This window comes from Macrobrachium nipponense, chromosome 30 (genome assembly GCF_015104395.2).
Source record: "Macrobrachium nipponense isolate FS-2020 chromosome 30, ASM1510439v2, whole genome shotgun sequence".
Lineage (NCBI taxonomy): Eukaryota > Metazoa > Arthropoda > Malacostraca > Decapoda > Palaemonidae > Macrobrachium > Macrobrachium nipponense.
The window spans coordinates 56,848,383-56,865,931 of record NC_087218.1 but is presented as its reverse complement, the minus strand read 5'-3'; the positions used below and the strand labels follow the sequence as shown (position 1 = coordinate 56,865,931).

The window sequence follows — 17,549 nt, the reverse complement described above, 5'->3', positions numbered from 1 at the left end:
GTAGACGAAAAAACCTGCAATAGTGTGGAGATGAGCGGCTGGAGTCTATCTGATTATTATTTGGTGGAAGCGAAGTTTGACACAGAAGAAGGGTAAATATGTGGCTGCAAATGTAATCAAAACACTGACAAGGAGAAAGTTAGCGGCCAAGCCAGAGAAAGTCGAAGAAATGGAGGTGATAAGAGAAGATAAACCTGTGATAGGAGTTTGTGGGGAAGGTGAGAAAATGAAGCTTTTATTGAAGGAAAAAAGGAAATGCGCAGACGTACTAGGGGATTGACCGGATGGGCAAATAAGAAAGTGACGGAGAAATAGTTAGAAATGATAAAAATGGAAAAGTGAAGGTAAGAACTTTACCACGAATAAGGTATAAATGCACAGAGAATCCCTTGTAAAAATGTATTCCGAAGTAAGATTGCAGAAAGGAGGATGTTTCTGAAGTTGCGGTAGCTCTTATCAATAGAGTTAGTGTTTATGAAGAAGCCTTTTGAACGTTCAAGAGGCAGAACTCATAATGTTGAGAATAGAAAGGTTTAGTTTAAGGTTAAGAATCCTGTAGAATATAAGAAAGAATTTAGAAGTTTGAAGATGGGAAGTCCTGAGGGATCGATAGGATTACATGTGAAGGTTGTGGGTAAACAGTGAGTGGCTGACCATGGCCTGGTGAAAAAAGTTATTCAGGATGAGAGATTGACTCTTATGGAATGGAAGAAAGGAATCATTGTCCAGAATATACGGGTAAAAGTTACAAAATAGGTTTTCTGAATTATAGATCCATAGCATTACTTTGTACACTAGGGAAGGCACATAGTATAATTCTGACTTATAAAGTAACACAAATGACACGAACAATTTGTGAAGAGCAGGGAGAGTTTAGAAAGGAAGAATATTTGTTGATCAAGTGTCTGTTATGAGACTGTTATGTAGAAAGTCTCAAGGTGTAGAAAAATGGTTGTGCATGGATCTAGAAAAGGTTTATGACAATCATTAGGGAGGCAATGTGGAGGTCGTTCATTTATGGTATATAAGAAAAATTGTAGAGATTTTCTACTTGATGTGACGTGTGTTAGAAAATACCACTGCTTGGTGTAAAAGTGAGTCTAAAAAGTGGTATTTATGTCTTCAGAACTCTTTTATATCTTTATTAATGAGGTGGTACCAGGAGTCATACACACATCAAATGTAACTGGAAAGTAATGGGATGAGACAATGAGTTGTTAATGAGCGTTGAATGGTTGAGTTTCAGGGTTTATAAAGAAGGATTTTCTTAAGTATGAATTAGGAAGAGGAAAATGGGTGGGAAAAGTTTGTGAGATCAAGTGTTAGTTACGCTGCCCATGGGAAATCAAGTTGATTGATGTAGAAATCTGAAAAGGAGTAGCTGAAGCTAATCAGAAATTACGTGGTAGGAGCAAAGGGAAAATAGCTATTTTTGACAAGACAGATTGAGTTGAAAATGGGTCTTTTATGTAACGGGGTTAAATGAGTTTGATAAAAGGAAGTGGGGAAAATTATAATTAGTGAAGTAATGAGGGAGACAGTTGAATGCAATGAGTATGCTATGGGTGTGAAAGTTTACGGACGTGATCATGAAATCAAGTAGAAGGATTTGTGGGTAAAGAGTCTTAGAAAAAGGCAGTTCAGAAGTAACTGGTGCGATTATGAAATGGGAGGCATTTTGATAAATAGTTGTAACAGAAGAGAGATTATCCTAATATACAATTTGCATAAAAGTGTTTTATGTGAAGAAAATATATGTAGAAAATTGTAATATACTTTAGGAAGAAAAATAAATTTCCCCTTAAGAAAGAAGATGCTAAAATTACTACACGAACGTAAGGTATAAAACTGAGATTTCTTATTTAGTTGACCACTGGGAATGCACAGTAGAGGGTATATATATATATCTATATATCATATATATATATATATATATATATATATATATATATATATATATATATATATATATATATATACAAGCAGATATCAGGGATCGTGGTAACTAAAGGGGGATTAAACTAACAGAGCATGGATTGAAATCTTTAGAGAGAATACTGGTAGAGAGATTAAGAGAGACTGTAAAGAGGGACGGTGGACGCCATCTTCATAGTAAGACAGCTACAGGAAAAGAGGCTAGAGGGAAACCAGGAGCTCTATTGTGCATTTATAGACCTACAGAAAGCATACGATAGAATCCCAAGAGAAGTGAAAAAAGTTGGTCAGGCTGGTCGAGATGATATATAAAAGAACGAACACAAAAGTGATAACAGTAGTTGGGGAAACAGAAAACTTTTGAAGTTAGTGTTGGATTACAACAGGCGTCACCATTAAGCCCATTTTTGTTTGTGCTGGTCATGAATGTGTTAAGTGAAGAGATCAGGAATGAAGAGCTGTGGGAGTTACTGTATGCCGATGGTCTGGTGATTACTGTTGAAAATGAGGAGGACCTATAGAGAAGGGTTAGAGGGTAGCAAGAGTATTTAGTGAGGGGTGGCTTAAAGGTGAATGTGAGTAAAACAGAGGTTTTGCTGAGCAGTAAGGAAGAAAGAGACAGAATAGTAATACGAGAAGGAAGAGGCTCGATTAGAAAACAGGCAGAAAAGTTTAAATACTTAGGATCGACTTTAAGCCAAGAGGGAGGATGAGAGGCTGAAGTTGACAGTAGGATGGATAAAAATAAAAAAAAATAAAAAAAAAAAGAAAACAAATGAGAAAAAAAAAAAAAAAAATAAAAAAAAAAAAAGAAAAACAAAAACAGAAAAAAGCTGCATGAGGAAAGTGGGGAGAGGTAGCTGGAGTGGTATGTGATAAGAAAATGCCAATTAAGCTAAAAGTAAAAAACATGGACTCTAAGAAGAAAAGAGGAAGTAAAGCTTGAGAGAACAGAGATGAGAATGCTGATGTGGATTATGGAAATATCGCTGCTTGAGAGATTGGAAAATGACGAAATAAGACGAAGGGTAGGCTTAGTAAAGATTACAGAGGGTATAAGAGAGTCACGAATGAGATGGTATGGGCATGTGTTGAGGATTGATGATAAGGATAGAGTGAAGAGGTCTTGGAAGGAACCTGTTAGAGCAGGGGTGGCCAACTTATGGCGCATGCGCCAACACTGGCGCATTGCACAATTACAAGTGGCGCACTATACCCCAGAGATAATAAAAGAAAAACATGCCTGCTCATAAAAAAAAAAATATAATAATACTAATAATAATACTGATTTCTAGAAAAAAATAGAAAAAAAGATTTCAAGTAACTTATCGCTACAAGTGAGTTTTACTGAGATTTGTTCTAATCTAAAACATAGAAATAATTTTCATTTGATTTTATTGTTCCGTATGCATCTATTAGTCATCATCTTTAAACAATAATGCGTCATCATTATATACCTGTATAAATGAATTAGCCAAAAAAGTTGCGTGAACACCCAAACAGCATTCATTTGTTGCTTAACTTCAAATGTACCGCAGTTAATAACCGGGACATTTGTACAGTTGTTGTTCCGTATATGCGCACGTATTATACTTGTCTGATGTTGCAGGGCAAGGACAAATTGTTTCCTAGTTTAGTAAATGATATCAGTGCATTAGAATGAAGTTAGAACTGTTTATCTCTCAGCTAGAAAACAAGGATTTGAGCCAATTTCCACATTTAAAGGAACAAAGTGAATGTGCTGAAGATAATACCAACTTTACAGAACACATTGAAAAAGTCATATTACTACAAGAGGCCTTTGATAGTCGTTTTAGTAATTTTGCTGAAGAAGAAGATTGCATGCTTGCATTTATAAATCCATTTTCACTTACTGAACATAACATTCTGAAGATGCCTAGTAATATACAGATGGAACTTACTGATCTAAAAGCAAATTCAGTACTGAAGAGTAAATTTAATGAACTTCCCTCACTCCCAAGTGCATCTGAAATGCTTAATTTTTGGCGATCATTACCATGTGAACATTTTCCAGAACTGAGATAATTTGCCCAAAGTTATGCCTGTCGCTTTGGAACAACATACAGATGCGAGCAAGCATTTTCATCCATGAAAATGATCAAGAACAAATTGAGGTCGCGACTATCCGATTCAAATCTGAAGAATTGTCTGTTGCTCTCAGTTACTAATTTGACTCCTAATATTACAGATTTGGTGAAAGCAAAGCAAAGACAAAAGTCTCATTAAACCCAGTTATGTTAATTTTTCCTGCATGTGAAATTACTTTTCTTTAAAATTCTAATTGTGTTCACACAATTTTATTAGTACTTTCAGAAATGACTAATGAATATTATCAATGCAAATTCAGTGTCAATAAAGTAAGTACAGTTTACCTTGTATCTATGTCAAATCCTTTCCTTGACAACTGTTACATTTGTCCACACTACCATATATATATATATATATATATATATAATTATTATTATATATATATATTATATATTAAATATATTATATATATATATATAGATGTAATATATATTATATATATATATATATATCAGATATATGTATATTAATATATATATATATAAATGATTATATGTATAATTGCCAAATATGTCCAAATTACCATACTTAAAGGATTGAAAGGGGGTTAAAGTTTGTGTGTCGCAGGTATATAATGATGACGCATTATTGTTTAAAGATGATGACTAATAGATGCACACGGAACAATAAAATCAAATAAAAATTATTTCTTTGTTTTTGATTAGAACAAATCTCAGTAAAACTCACTTGTAGCTATAAGTTACTTGAATTCGTTTTTATATTTTTTTTTCTCGAAATCAGTATTATTATTAGTATTATTATTATTTGTTTTTTTATGAGCAGGCATGTTTTATTCTTTTATTATCTCTGGAGTATAGTGCGCCACTTGTAATCGTGCAATGCGCCAGTGTTGGCGCATGCGCCATAGGTTGGCCACCCCTGACTTAGATGGTCTGGATAATTGATGAAAATGGATGAGGAGCAGCTAGTCAGGAAAGGCTATCATGGAAAGCGGGAATAGAGGAAGACTGTGCTCATAGGAGACCAGGCAGAAAGAGCCGAGGAGGACAGAAGTAGAATAACTGGAAGTATCTTCAAGAATGAAGTACGTTGAAAGGTGGCCTCACTGAAAGTATCACTCTTTTAAATAATCAAGGGAAAATTGTGGACAGTCTAAAAACCTGTAGAATATAAAAATGAAAGACAGATAAAAAAGAAATAAAAAAAATCTCACCAAAGGGAACTCATCTCATAGCTGAGAATGAAAAGTATTCCGCAAGAAGACGCATACCATATAAAAAAAAAAAAAAAAAAAAAAAACGCGTGTTTGTATAGACTGAGGAAGAATCATCCCAACTGGGAGATAAAACTGCATATGTTAAAAATGAAATCTATCATATTCGTAAAAACGTGAACATGTTAGAAAATTGCTTATTGCGTGCATCAAGATATTTCATTCTTGGTAGAATATTCAGACATGGAAAAATTATAATAACGATACATGTATTTGTGGAAAAATTTGTCAGCGATAAAATACACGGAATTCTCTGTTATAATGATACCAATGAACCTAGATAAATGTAAGTATATTAGTCGAAGAGATGACATAGGCTTGAATAGATTCGTGCATAGATAAGGAGGATCGACATCAGGGAGACGAGGGTCCACGTTGTTGCCTACCTGACTCCCCTGAGAGGCAGACGTAGTAAACAAAAATCGTTTGATACTCGTTAATCATGATCATTCAAATTAATGAGCATCAAAACACGAGAGAGAGAGAGAGAGAGAGAGAGAGAGAGAGAGAGAGAGAGAGAGAGAGAGAGAGAGAGAGAGAGAGAGACGAAGCAGAAAATAATGTCCACAAGAAATATGAATGTCCGCACGGATAATAATCCTGATATGAGCATCAACAAAGAACCATTAATGGGCGTATGTAAAGTTTTCCATCAACAGAATATGTAAATATACACGATTTTATACGTTCGAGATAAGTTATCAAAGTACGTACATTCGTGGCTCTTCGGTAGTTATGCGATTCTCCAGGAAGAAAAAATTAAGCTTTTCCACTTTGATATCAACTCTTTCTTTACCTCAGGTTCTTGAAAATGACAGCGGCCTCGTCAGTTCTTCACATTTTTTTTTTTTTTTGCCTCGACAGGACTCAACTAAAATTAGTTTCCGTAGCCGGTGATCCATTTCTCTTTATAATGATAAATATTTTCTTATGTCTCTTCACCAAAAACAGTACCTCTCTCAATTTCTCTTGTAGTTGGTATTACTGCCTTTATCCATTTTGAGTCAAGACCAAGATGTCACTAACCAAACCCAACCTAAACCTAAACTGAACCGGTTAATTTAACCTAAACCTAAACCTTACTTAGCCAGAAGGGAAATAATTCTTATCACTTAGACAAATTGGAAAATCACTTACAGAATCAGACATCATCAATATTTTGAAAGAACTGGCCAAACATCGCATGCTGCATGCTTTGTACGTTCACACGAGAGATGCAGATTACCCATTACCTGAAGGGAAGAAGTAACGTCCGTTGTTTTATGCAACGACACAGTGAATTTGTTTGCAATGCTTTAAAATTGTCTTGGTCAATTCAAACTTGTTGCTTTTTTAATTAGAAAATCTGTTGACGAATAGAGGCGAAGTACTTCACATTCTGATTTGCAAGTTTGGTCAATTTTACTGTTATCATTTCTATAGTTCTTAACGTTAAGTAAGTTGTTTCAATAGGTGACCGGATCATCCCGAATGATCTCTTTCGTTGACAATGAAGCATCTGGTGGTTCTTTTCATTGTTTACGTTTTAGCATTTTTCTAATTTCTCTAATTTGTGGCCGGGGGATGCGTTAGTAAACACAGAAGCACTCGGCACTGATCTTATTTATGACTGTTATTTTCCTGTGAAATCGCCAGTACAAAATTACGCGCATCTCCAGTGACATTTTTTACCACACAAACACATACACACACACACATATATATATACTATATATATATATATATATATATATATATATATATATATATATATATATATATACAGTCATATATGATATATATATGTATATGTGCATTAAATATACATATGTATATATATATACATATACATATCACAAATCCACACGTGAAAAATAAGAAACCGGTCAGAACACACACCTCTTATTTTTCACCTGTGGATATGTGATAAATGAATCACATGCTAAAGTGATTATAATCATATAATATGTATTAAAAATAAATTGAATATAGTATACATACATACATATATCCATATACATATATATATGTATGTATGTATGATATATCATATGTATGTATAATTTGTATAATATATATGTATATATATATATATATATATATATACTATATATATATATATATATATATAATAATATATATATATTATAATATATATATGTGTGTGTGTGTATGTATATATAATGTATGTATGTATATATATTCATATTTATGCATATGTATATGTATATATATATATATATATATATGTATATATATATATATATATATATATAGATATATATCTATATATATATATATATATATATATATCATATATATATATATATATATTTATATATATATAGGCATGTGTGTGTGAGTGTGTGTATATATGTATGCACGTTTGATTTTAAATCTCGAAAAGGTGAAAACGAGATGATTATACGGACAAAGTTACAACCGAGAAGGATAAGTGAAACGAAGAGATGCCAAGTACATTCGTCTTATGACGAAGAAATAGTCACAGCAACTGTCGATGGGAACCATCCCTTGGTAATTAGAAGAAAGTACTTAGTATCTCATCGTTTCACTTTCCCTTCTCGGCTATAACTTTGTGTGAAAAGATGGAGCGCTGCGCGATCTTTCGACCCAAAATACTGTGCTTAGCAACATCTCCTAAGTAAAGGACGTGGCTTTTACCTTTGTTTATATATTCGTCACGTTCCAAATTTTCGTGATTCAGTTACAGTTAAGCATATATGTAAATGAATTCTTATCACAACACCGTGATTCATATAGATGCATTAAGCTGCAAATGTCCTTAAATATCCAGTTCGCTCTGCCTCGGAATTAATATATTTTCATGTATGTTAATCGAAGGAGAATTTTTTAGTTGATAATAGTTCGTCCTCCAGTAGATTCGAACCAGCGGACAGCCAGAAAAGAAATCAGGACTTCAGTGACATTATCGACTCGGCCAACGAGTGAGGTTATAAGTTAATACTGATTCCGAGCTTACAAATCTCTGTCGAATTCAGGTATTTGTAATTTGAATCGATGTCCAACCCCCTCTGCCATGTTAACTAAGTCGAACACGGTGATGTGATAAGAATTCATAATGTGGTTAGGTGCGGCAAACGTTTGACTTGGTTAACATGGCAGAGGGGGTTGGATATCGATTCAAATTACAAATACCTGAGTTCAACTAGAGATTTGTAAGCTCAGAATCGGTATCAACTTATAACCTCACTTGTTGGCCGAGTCGATAATGTCAGTGCAGTCCTGATTTCTTCTCTGGTTGTCCGCTGGTTCGAATCCAAGGGAGTGCGAAATTATTATCAACTAAAACATTCCCCTTCGGTTAACATATATAAAAATATATCAGTTCCGAGGTAGAGCGAACTGGATATTAAAGGACATTTGTAGCTTAATGTGAGTATATATATATATATATATATATATATATTATATATATATATATATATATATATATATATATATAAATGTTTGTGTATGTGCGTATGTATACATTTGTGTGTATATAAGTTTGTGTACATGATGTTCACCATATCCTGGGAATAACTTATACCCAATGTGACCCGTAATTGACACGTGCTTCATAACCGCGGGATTTGAACTGCGGTCTGGTTTAAAAATAACGATACACAGTGACATGGACCATCATTGTCACCGGCTATATATATATATATATATATATATATATATATATATATATATATATATATATATATTATATATATGGAAGTATATGACAGTAAAATGCCAGAAGGAAAATCAAAATTGGCAGCTGTAGCAGGAGTTGGTGTTTGTCAGCCTTATATACACTTTCAAGGTATTTATTTAGAGGAGATAATGTGACACTTCATTTTCACTACATACTCATACTATGCATCAAGAATGGATAAACAGTATTACGGTCTACTGTGCAGCAGTACGATTGACAAACCATTCACATCCCATTGAGGAGTGAGGGATTTGTATTTCTGGTGACAGAAGTTCACTCCCGACGTGGTTCGGAAGTCACGTAAAGCCGTTGGTCCCGTTGCTGAATAACCACTGGTTCCATGCAACGTGAAAACACCATACAAACAAACAAACCATTCATCTAATTTATACTTATACAGGCCACTATTCAGGTCAAGTAAAGAATATTTCATTTCATTATTACAAAACAATTTCCTCTGCATCTTTCAATCCTTTAACACTTTTGGAATGAATTACATGAACAAAATCAACGTCAAATATTTTTCCGGATTTTACACAGTATTTGTCTTGTTTAAAGGGGACATCCGTCGGATTTATACTCTGTCCCGCCTAGATTTTATTGCAAGCAACACATGGACCTTGTATACACAGCCTTGATTAGAGGGAGGTGAATACTCAGATAAAAGAGATTTTATTGTATCATCTCTTGGCCATAAGTGACACACCGATTTCCTCAAAAAACCTCTCAAGTAAATTAATGAAATTGCTATCTAAAGGTAAAACTAGATATTAATACGAGATATATCGGGAGTCACAGAAAGGTTCTCTAGCTCTCTTTAAAGCCGCATTAATTAATTTGTTTCTAATATTTTAAGTAATGCAAGGGCAGTGAGGTCTTCTGCAACCTTAGTATCATGAAAATGAAAATAAGTTAGGTACACGAAAGCGCTTCGTTTAAAGTTTCCCATTGGGGCTCTCCTTATATATATCTATATATATACATATATATAGATATATGTACATATATCTATATATATACATTATATATAGATATATATATATATATATATATATAATATATATATATAATACACACACACACACACACACACACATATATATATATATATATGCGTTGTGTGTGTGTGTATGTACATGTGTGTACATATATGGAGTACTAAACTTGATCCTTACAAACAGATAAAACACGCGTTGTTTATCATTTTTCTAGAATTCATTTAGTGATAGACATTCCCATAGATCGGATATAGACTATACAAGTTGAAAGCTAGAACATATAATATATTTCTAATAGCTGCTTTCACGTCGCAAGCGAAACACATATACCACAGAGTATCCAGTGATCAATGGAGTGTTTTATTCAAGTTTCTTTTTCTCAGTCGGGAATTGAATGTCAGTTATTTTTAACCTAATGACCAAAGCAGCTGATCCCTTGTGATTCTTCGTGGTGTTGACTTCGATTTCTTAATTTATATTTTTCCGCTAGCAATTTTTAATTGACTTCGTTCGTTCGTTTTGGATAAAATCAGTCTTGTACGGGCAGAGGGGTCTAACTCACCTCGGTAGCTCGTAAAGAAACTTCCTTGAGGGAAATAAGAATGTTCTTTCGTGTTATTATTATTATTATTATTATTATTATTATTATTATTATTATTATTATTATTATTATGGAGTACATATCAACGCTAACCTTGACCTGATTTCAGTTTTTTGTTGCGTAGCTGCAATTTTGACGGTTGGGTAATCTTATTAGCTGCATTTGATTTCTCACTCTCGCGTTGAAGACTCCGCGACGGTGTTCTCAGTCTCGCGGCTTCGCTGTAGGTAACCTTTGCGCTGCGGCTTTTCAGACTCTCCTTCAACGGTTTGGAATCCCTCGCGCAAGATTAGCTACACCAACGCGCAATACATTTTCCTCGGCAGAATTATATTTTACAGGTTATTCGTTATCGATTAATACGTTATTTTCATAATATTTCTATTCCAGTGGACCTACATCTGATTGGTTTTTATGCGGGCGTATTTTGTGTTCCGTGGTTTCATTGTAATGAAGTTTGTGTTGTTTGCTAAGTATAAAGTCCATGCCCTTCTGCCAGTTTCCATGTGATTCAATGCGGATTATGCTGGAAAAATATATAGATATAGTACGCACAAACAACATCCCGGATTACTCAGTGAACGCCTTCCCCGTCTCTCAGTCTTTTCGAGTCAGACTCAGCCGAGACCAGAGATATTATCGATGAATCTCACTAGATTAGTCACAGGATTTTCACAACTGTCCACCCATCTATAAAGAGATGTTGGAGTCCAACACGATCTCCTTTGACATTAGTCAATCAAGATTGTTACGAGAATTTAACGCTACAGATCAGAAACGAGACGTTTTTCGTGCTGACTGCTCATTTCGCATAAAAAATGACACCAGATTAGGTTTATCATTGGGCGAAATATGAGTGAACGTTAATTCAAATGCAACAAGGTGAAAAATCAAGGAACTATTACCTCAGCAAAGCGCAAATCGATGCGGTCATGAAGTTCACTGACATTGAACAAATAGATGAGAGTTTTTGTCCACGTGAAGACTTACTTAATAAGAATATGATTACACTGTGTGATAATGGATAAGCGTTAATGTATATCAATTCACAGAAATAGTAAGCTACTCAAAAATGCACGAGAAATCTTACCTCACGTAATCAATAAAGGCTCGAACGACGAAACAGATAGATAACGAATGCTCCCTCGACTTCTCTCTCACTCACTGTGGCTTAGATTTCCGGGCGGAACGCTCCCGCCATCCGAGTGGGAGGAGGAGGGCGGAGACTCTCTCCTCCCCCTCTTCGAGGTTGAAGGAAGGAGGTAAACGATTGGCCACGCTCGCCAACAAGAAGTGCGCTTGTACGACGTTCCCGAAGAGTCCAATTTGTAGCCGCGCCATTGGTGCACTCACATGTGATGTGAAATTATTAGGTAATGCGTATGACGTCACCGTCAGCAAGGTCGTTTGCAAAGAGGCAATTCTGGAAAAGCGATGAAAGAAGAAGATATATAACGAAAAAAAAAGAGAAAGAATTAAAGGTCAGACAATCAAGAGCTTGAGCAAACTGATGGGCAGCCTTGACAAACAGTAAATAAAAGATTTTTTCACCGAGTTCAAGGTTGAAAGCGAAAAATGGGTCAGTGTTGAGTTAGGTTGACACTAGTTTCGTTATAAACGAGAGCCCTAAATAAATAATATAGCTCTTCCAGGAGCAATTAAGTTACAATATAAATACATTTTCATATTGTAATCTGAATCTTGATCATGAAGAAGGTTGAATTGAAAAGATGCCGCAAAAAAGTAACTAACTGTCACACATTTAAACTGCTACATATCTGTGATACCGATTTTTGACCTGGAGGGGCCAAATTTCTGAAAATAATTATTACTAGAATGTTGCTGAGGAAACGATCCACTAATACAGTAAAACCACAAAAAAAATTTGTGATCAAGTCATTTGCCCTTTAAGTGGCTTTTACCAAATGTTGTCCATTTCGGGAGGATTACCCAGTGAAAGTTTTTTTGTGATCAAGTCATTTGCCCTTTAAGTGGCTTTTACCAAATGTTGTCCATTTCGGGATTGTTGCCCAATGAAAGTTTTTTTTGTCAAGGTTCATTTAAATGAGCTCATTTGTCTTATTATAACCTGCTGATATACGGACAACCAAATGAATAGAATGGCCGTCGAAGAGACGAATGGAGCCAAACAAACAACTTCCTTGGCAGATGTCAGTGGCTGAATTTTATGGAATATTGCTTTGCTGGTATTCTAGGCGGATTGATTCGTCCTTGCAAGACTGTTGACCTTGTGCCAATTTGCTAAGACTCAAGGATATATTTCTATTACAAGAGAGGTTTTCCACATCATTCCCTAAAATGATTCAATGATTGACACAAGAAGAGTCCGCTCTAATTCTGTAAGCTAACAACATCATCAGATTGCTTTATGCAATGTCTTTGTCTCAAGCAGATATTGAGGGCTGATGTTTGTAATAAAACACAAATTCAGAATATGCAACGAAGCATCTAAAGAGAGAGCTAATTGTAGTGGTGGTTGTGTTGTAGGGCCTTGAATTTAGTTTAAGGTGTCAGACCATACACTTTTATGAATGCATTAAAGCATCACACAAGCTAAATATTTGTATATACCATCGAATAATCCTCTAAAGAATGATGGGTTTCAGAGTTCTGTAAAACTGCTGTCACAGCAATATTTATCTTCTCGGCGGTTGTGCATCGGTCCAGGCATCCTTCATACATTCAATGAAGCAGCATCAGCAACCCTATTATGAATTTTGCGCCTGGAGAGGCGGACTCGGTGGCTGGGTAAGAAGAGCAGTGCCAGAGGCTCTGGGGCACCAGGAGCAAAGTTTCCTAGTTCTATAATATCATGTGCAGTGGTTGTTAAGATCATATAATTTTTTCTATTCATTTATAAGTGAGGCATGATTACATAGCTTAATTTACTTCCATATCATGTTTTTTGGGAGATGAAGATTTAGAAACAAATAGGTAGTTACAATTCCACATATGAGTGTGGAATGGGTGGTAGGGTTGGCTGGGTTAAAGGCCCAGATCATTGTCATTTCTCCCCTGTGTCATTGCACGCTTGATCTTGGCTTACACAGACTAATCCGTTTTCTCACAAATTATTCTTTTACCTCACCCAGTCCTACCTTCATTCTTTTCTCTCTTACTCTTTATTGCTTCATTTATACTTGCAATAATATTTCTGTGGAATAAAGCTTCAGTTATCACTATTTATTCCAGGCGTTTTCTTAGTTGAAACACTTTTTTTTCTTCAAGAATTCTGCACAGATTTTACTGTCCTTTAGGACTCGTCTATTTGTCTTTAACATAAGAATATTCATTATCACAGTTCCTGTGTAATCTTGTAAATCCCATGTACTACATACCGAGGCTCAAGAAACGTTACTATTTTAGGTATCATTATTATTATCCTTAAGTACTTCAACAGGACAACTAGGGCTGTCTGCATTGATTCAAGGCATTTATCAAAAGATAAGTTGCTGACCTTATCAGGTCACACATAGAGAACCCGTTCTGAGGTCTTTGAATGAGAGGAGACACCAAAGTTAAAAGTCTTGTTTTGCTCACAAAGTTAAACTTTCTGATAGTTTTGCATCTATAAAATTCATGATTTGTGTGGCTTCATTACAAATTATCCAGGAGCTATCTCGGTTATTCAGAGTATTTTCCATGAACATTTTACTTAAGGATCCAAGGAGCTTCGAGGATTTGTCTGTCAGAGAATAGATACAATAAGTGTATAAGGAAATAAATTTATCTATCATTAAAAGTTTTAGTATCTAATAGATCCGACGTAATTTCCAAAATTACATTTTGGACAAGTATACTCATACACAACAAAAGAACGCATCAACCCTGGAAGGGTGTTTTTGAATGTAAAAAGTCTGCCTATTGCCAAAGGGTTGTTGAACACAAATTTGAAATGGACATAGGGGTACAAAGTGCTTAGCGCTGTTGTCAGTTCACGTCTAAAGGCTGCATTTGTAGTTTTTTATGTTTTATTTTAGCTTAATGACAAAACTATATTTCTTATAATTATTAGGTTATTTTAGCATACTTTTTAATATTATTGTAAAAATTAATTATATTTATAGCCCTGAAAATGGGAAAGGATTCCCGAAACGTAGGTGTCAATAAAAAGAAGAAATGATCTCCAGTCTTCTTGCTGTCCTCTTCATTATTAAACTTAAGCTCACCAGGAGCGAAAATCTTACAAGTTATATACATATACATACACACACACACACACACACATATATATATGTATATATATATACATATATATGTATATATATATATATATATATATATATATATATATACATATACATATATATATATATATAGTATATATATATATATATATATATATATATATATACATATATATATATATATATATATATATATATATATATATATATATAATATATATATATATATATATATATATATATATATATATATATATATATATATATATATGTATATATAGTTTTGAACGAAGTTGTGAGGAAAACTTACTTTACACCTGATGGAGGGCTAGCTAAGCCACTGGTCTGAATGTATATCTATCTATATTATATATATAATATATTAATATATATATTATTATATTAATTATATAATATAATATATAATATTATATATATATATGTATATATGGGTGTTGTAAAGGTAACAAGAATCAAACTAATGTTATTAAGAAATAGCAAAACTGTAACCTAAACTTGATAATAATTAAAATAATTTCTCAGGCAAATAGGATTAGAATGTATCAAAATAAAATCTTCAGCAGCACATATGTCAATTGTATGTAAGAAAATAGCAAAACTGCAATTAAACTAAAAGTATTTTTTTTCGACTTTCAAATAAAAATATGCCCATGGCATGTAATTGGATCAATATACAATGATATAGCTTCAAATGTAAACATATACATTATTAAATATCTTTTTAGAAAAGAAGTATCTTTCTATTATCATGTCGCTTGGCAAATTTTGATAGAATTTTTTCCATATCGATAAGTTTGGCTCTTGACACGTGGATTCCAAGGACAGCAAGTGAGGACAATCGTAAATCATCCGTGGTGCTGCGCAGGTAATATTTTATTAGCCCTCATAGATGAAAAACTTCGTTCACATACAGCTGATGTGGGAGGAAGAACTATGGCTATTGTCAGAAGTTTACACAAGTCAGAAAAGGCATCTTTATAATGTGACATGAATGAAGACAGTTGTGCAAGAGTCGCGATCTTGCCTCCCTCTGATTCCTTGCGCTGAATGAGCCTTTTTGTTTGGTGTACTTCTACAGCTAAATCAGAGTTCAACTCCATACTGGACTGCCATTGTTTCAATGATCTCTGCATTAGAAAATTTGGAGTTTCTTGGATCCAGTGCTGAAACAGACCACAGTAATTGTTTGTTATCTTCACTGAATCTGGAGTCAAGTTCTACTAGAAAGCGGTCAAGCACTGGGTAGAACAGATTTACACAAAAATCATGTTTTGAATCAGATATTCCTTCCTGGCCAAGGGTAGTACTTGTTGCAAAGCCATCAAGCATGGAAGATTGCTGTCTTTTTCTTTCTGACTTATGAGCAAATCTGACTGGGATGTCTAGTTCCTTTGCCATGTCTTTTGTTTTAGACCAAAGAATATCCCAATTTGAACCATCTCTCTCTTGCTCCAGCTCATCATGTAGTCTCAACATGTCAGCAGCAGCGGCTAGATCAAGTGTAGGTGATTGCAACGTATCGGTTCTGTGCAACAGATTTTCAAACACAACACAACAAGCAAGTAATTATAACAATGAATATAAGTTGCTTCTGATGCAGCCTCTTCTTGGAAAAGTCTTTGTAGACCAGGATTTGTCCCACTCATTACTGAGGCCCCATCATATATTTGACCAACGGAATTCTTTGCATCAATATGGCATGACAGTAACATTTCACATATGCTGTTTTTAAGATACTCTGCTAATAGTTCATGCAGTCTTACAAACCCCAAAAACTTCTCATGTAGGGTATGATCAAGCAATCACCTAACAACAACAGGTAGCTGTTCTCTTCCACTAATGTCCTTTGACTCATCAACCATTATAGAAAACCAAGTAGATTGATAAAGCCCATCCGTTATTTCATCAAGGACGGTTTTGGCCATGATTCCAATAATTTCATTCAGAATGGTAGGACTGGTGTATTTGGCATTTTTGGAAGACAGACGGGCTTTGATAATGGGATCTTTTTCACTGATGAGTTCCAGTATTTCAAGAAAATTGCCCTTATTCAGACTGTCAGGACCTTAATGATGACCCCTTTGTGCAATTTTTGACGGGGTGTTAGGCATAAAACTTTGGCCACCTTCTTGATATAATGCCCATTTTCTGCTACAGCTTTATCATGGGCAGATGCTAAGGACTTAGCTACAGTGTTTCCCCTAGCTATGCGTTGTTCAAAATCTTTCCAAGCACACATGGAGTACCTATGAAAATCATTTTTCTCATGTTGTGAGAAGCCAGCATCTTTGTCTGTTGCTTTCTTCCACTGTCTGTACCCAGTAGGCACAAAGGCTGCTTCAGAGGCTTTATTTGGCTGAGGAAAGTTCCTAAAGCAAAAACATTATGCAGCATCTGACATTACGGATTATTCCAGCCAGGAACTAACTTGTATACCTAGATGACTTAAATGATCTTAGTCTGTTGCCAATTTGATGAGTTGGAAAACATGCCAGACCTGGTTGCATGGGTTTTTCTGTTTTACCTTGACTGATATCTGTTGGTCCTGGTGGTCTTATTGTAAGTTTTTCCCGATGGGCTGTAATTTTCTCCGTTGTACCTGTAAGTTTGGTGTAAGTACTCGCACGTTCTGTTAGATCTTCATCTTCACTATCGGAAGTACAGGCATGTCATCCTCCCAAAATATATTTTCATTTTCAATCTCCCCACCCTTATTCAAGTCATGACGCTTAGAAGG

General features: G+C 34.7%; 1 protein-coding gene across 1 annotated transcript in view; it reads right to left on the bottom strand.

The window, feature by feature from the left end:
- LOC135202552 (ionotropic receptor 21a-like) overlaps positions 1-11,756 on the bottom strand; it is a 96,886-nt gene extending 85,130 nt beyond the window's left edge. The window contains exon 1 of the mRNA XM_064232033.1: positions 11,674-11,756. The gene's annotated coding sequence lies outside the window, so the exon portion shown is untranslated. The remainder of the gene's footprint in view (positions 1-11,673) is intronic.
- Positions 11,757-17,549: the final 5,793 nt, after the last annotated feature.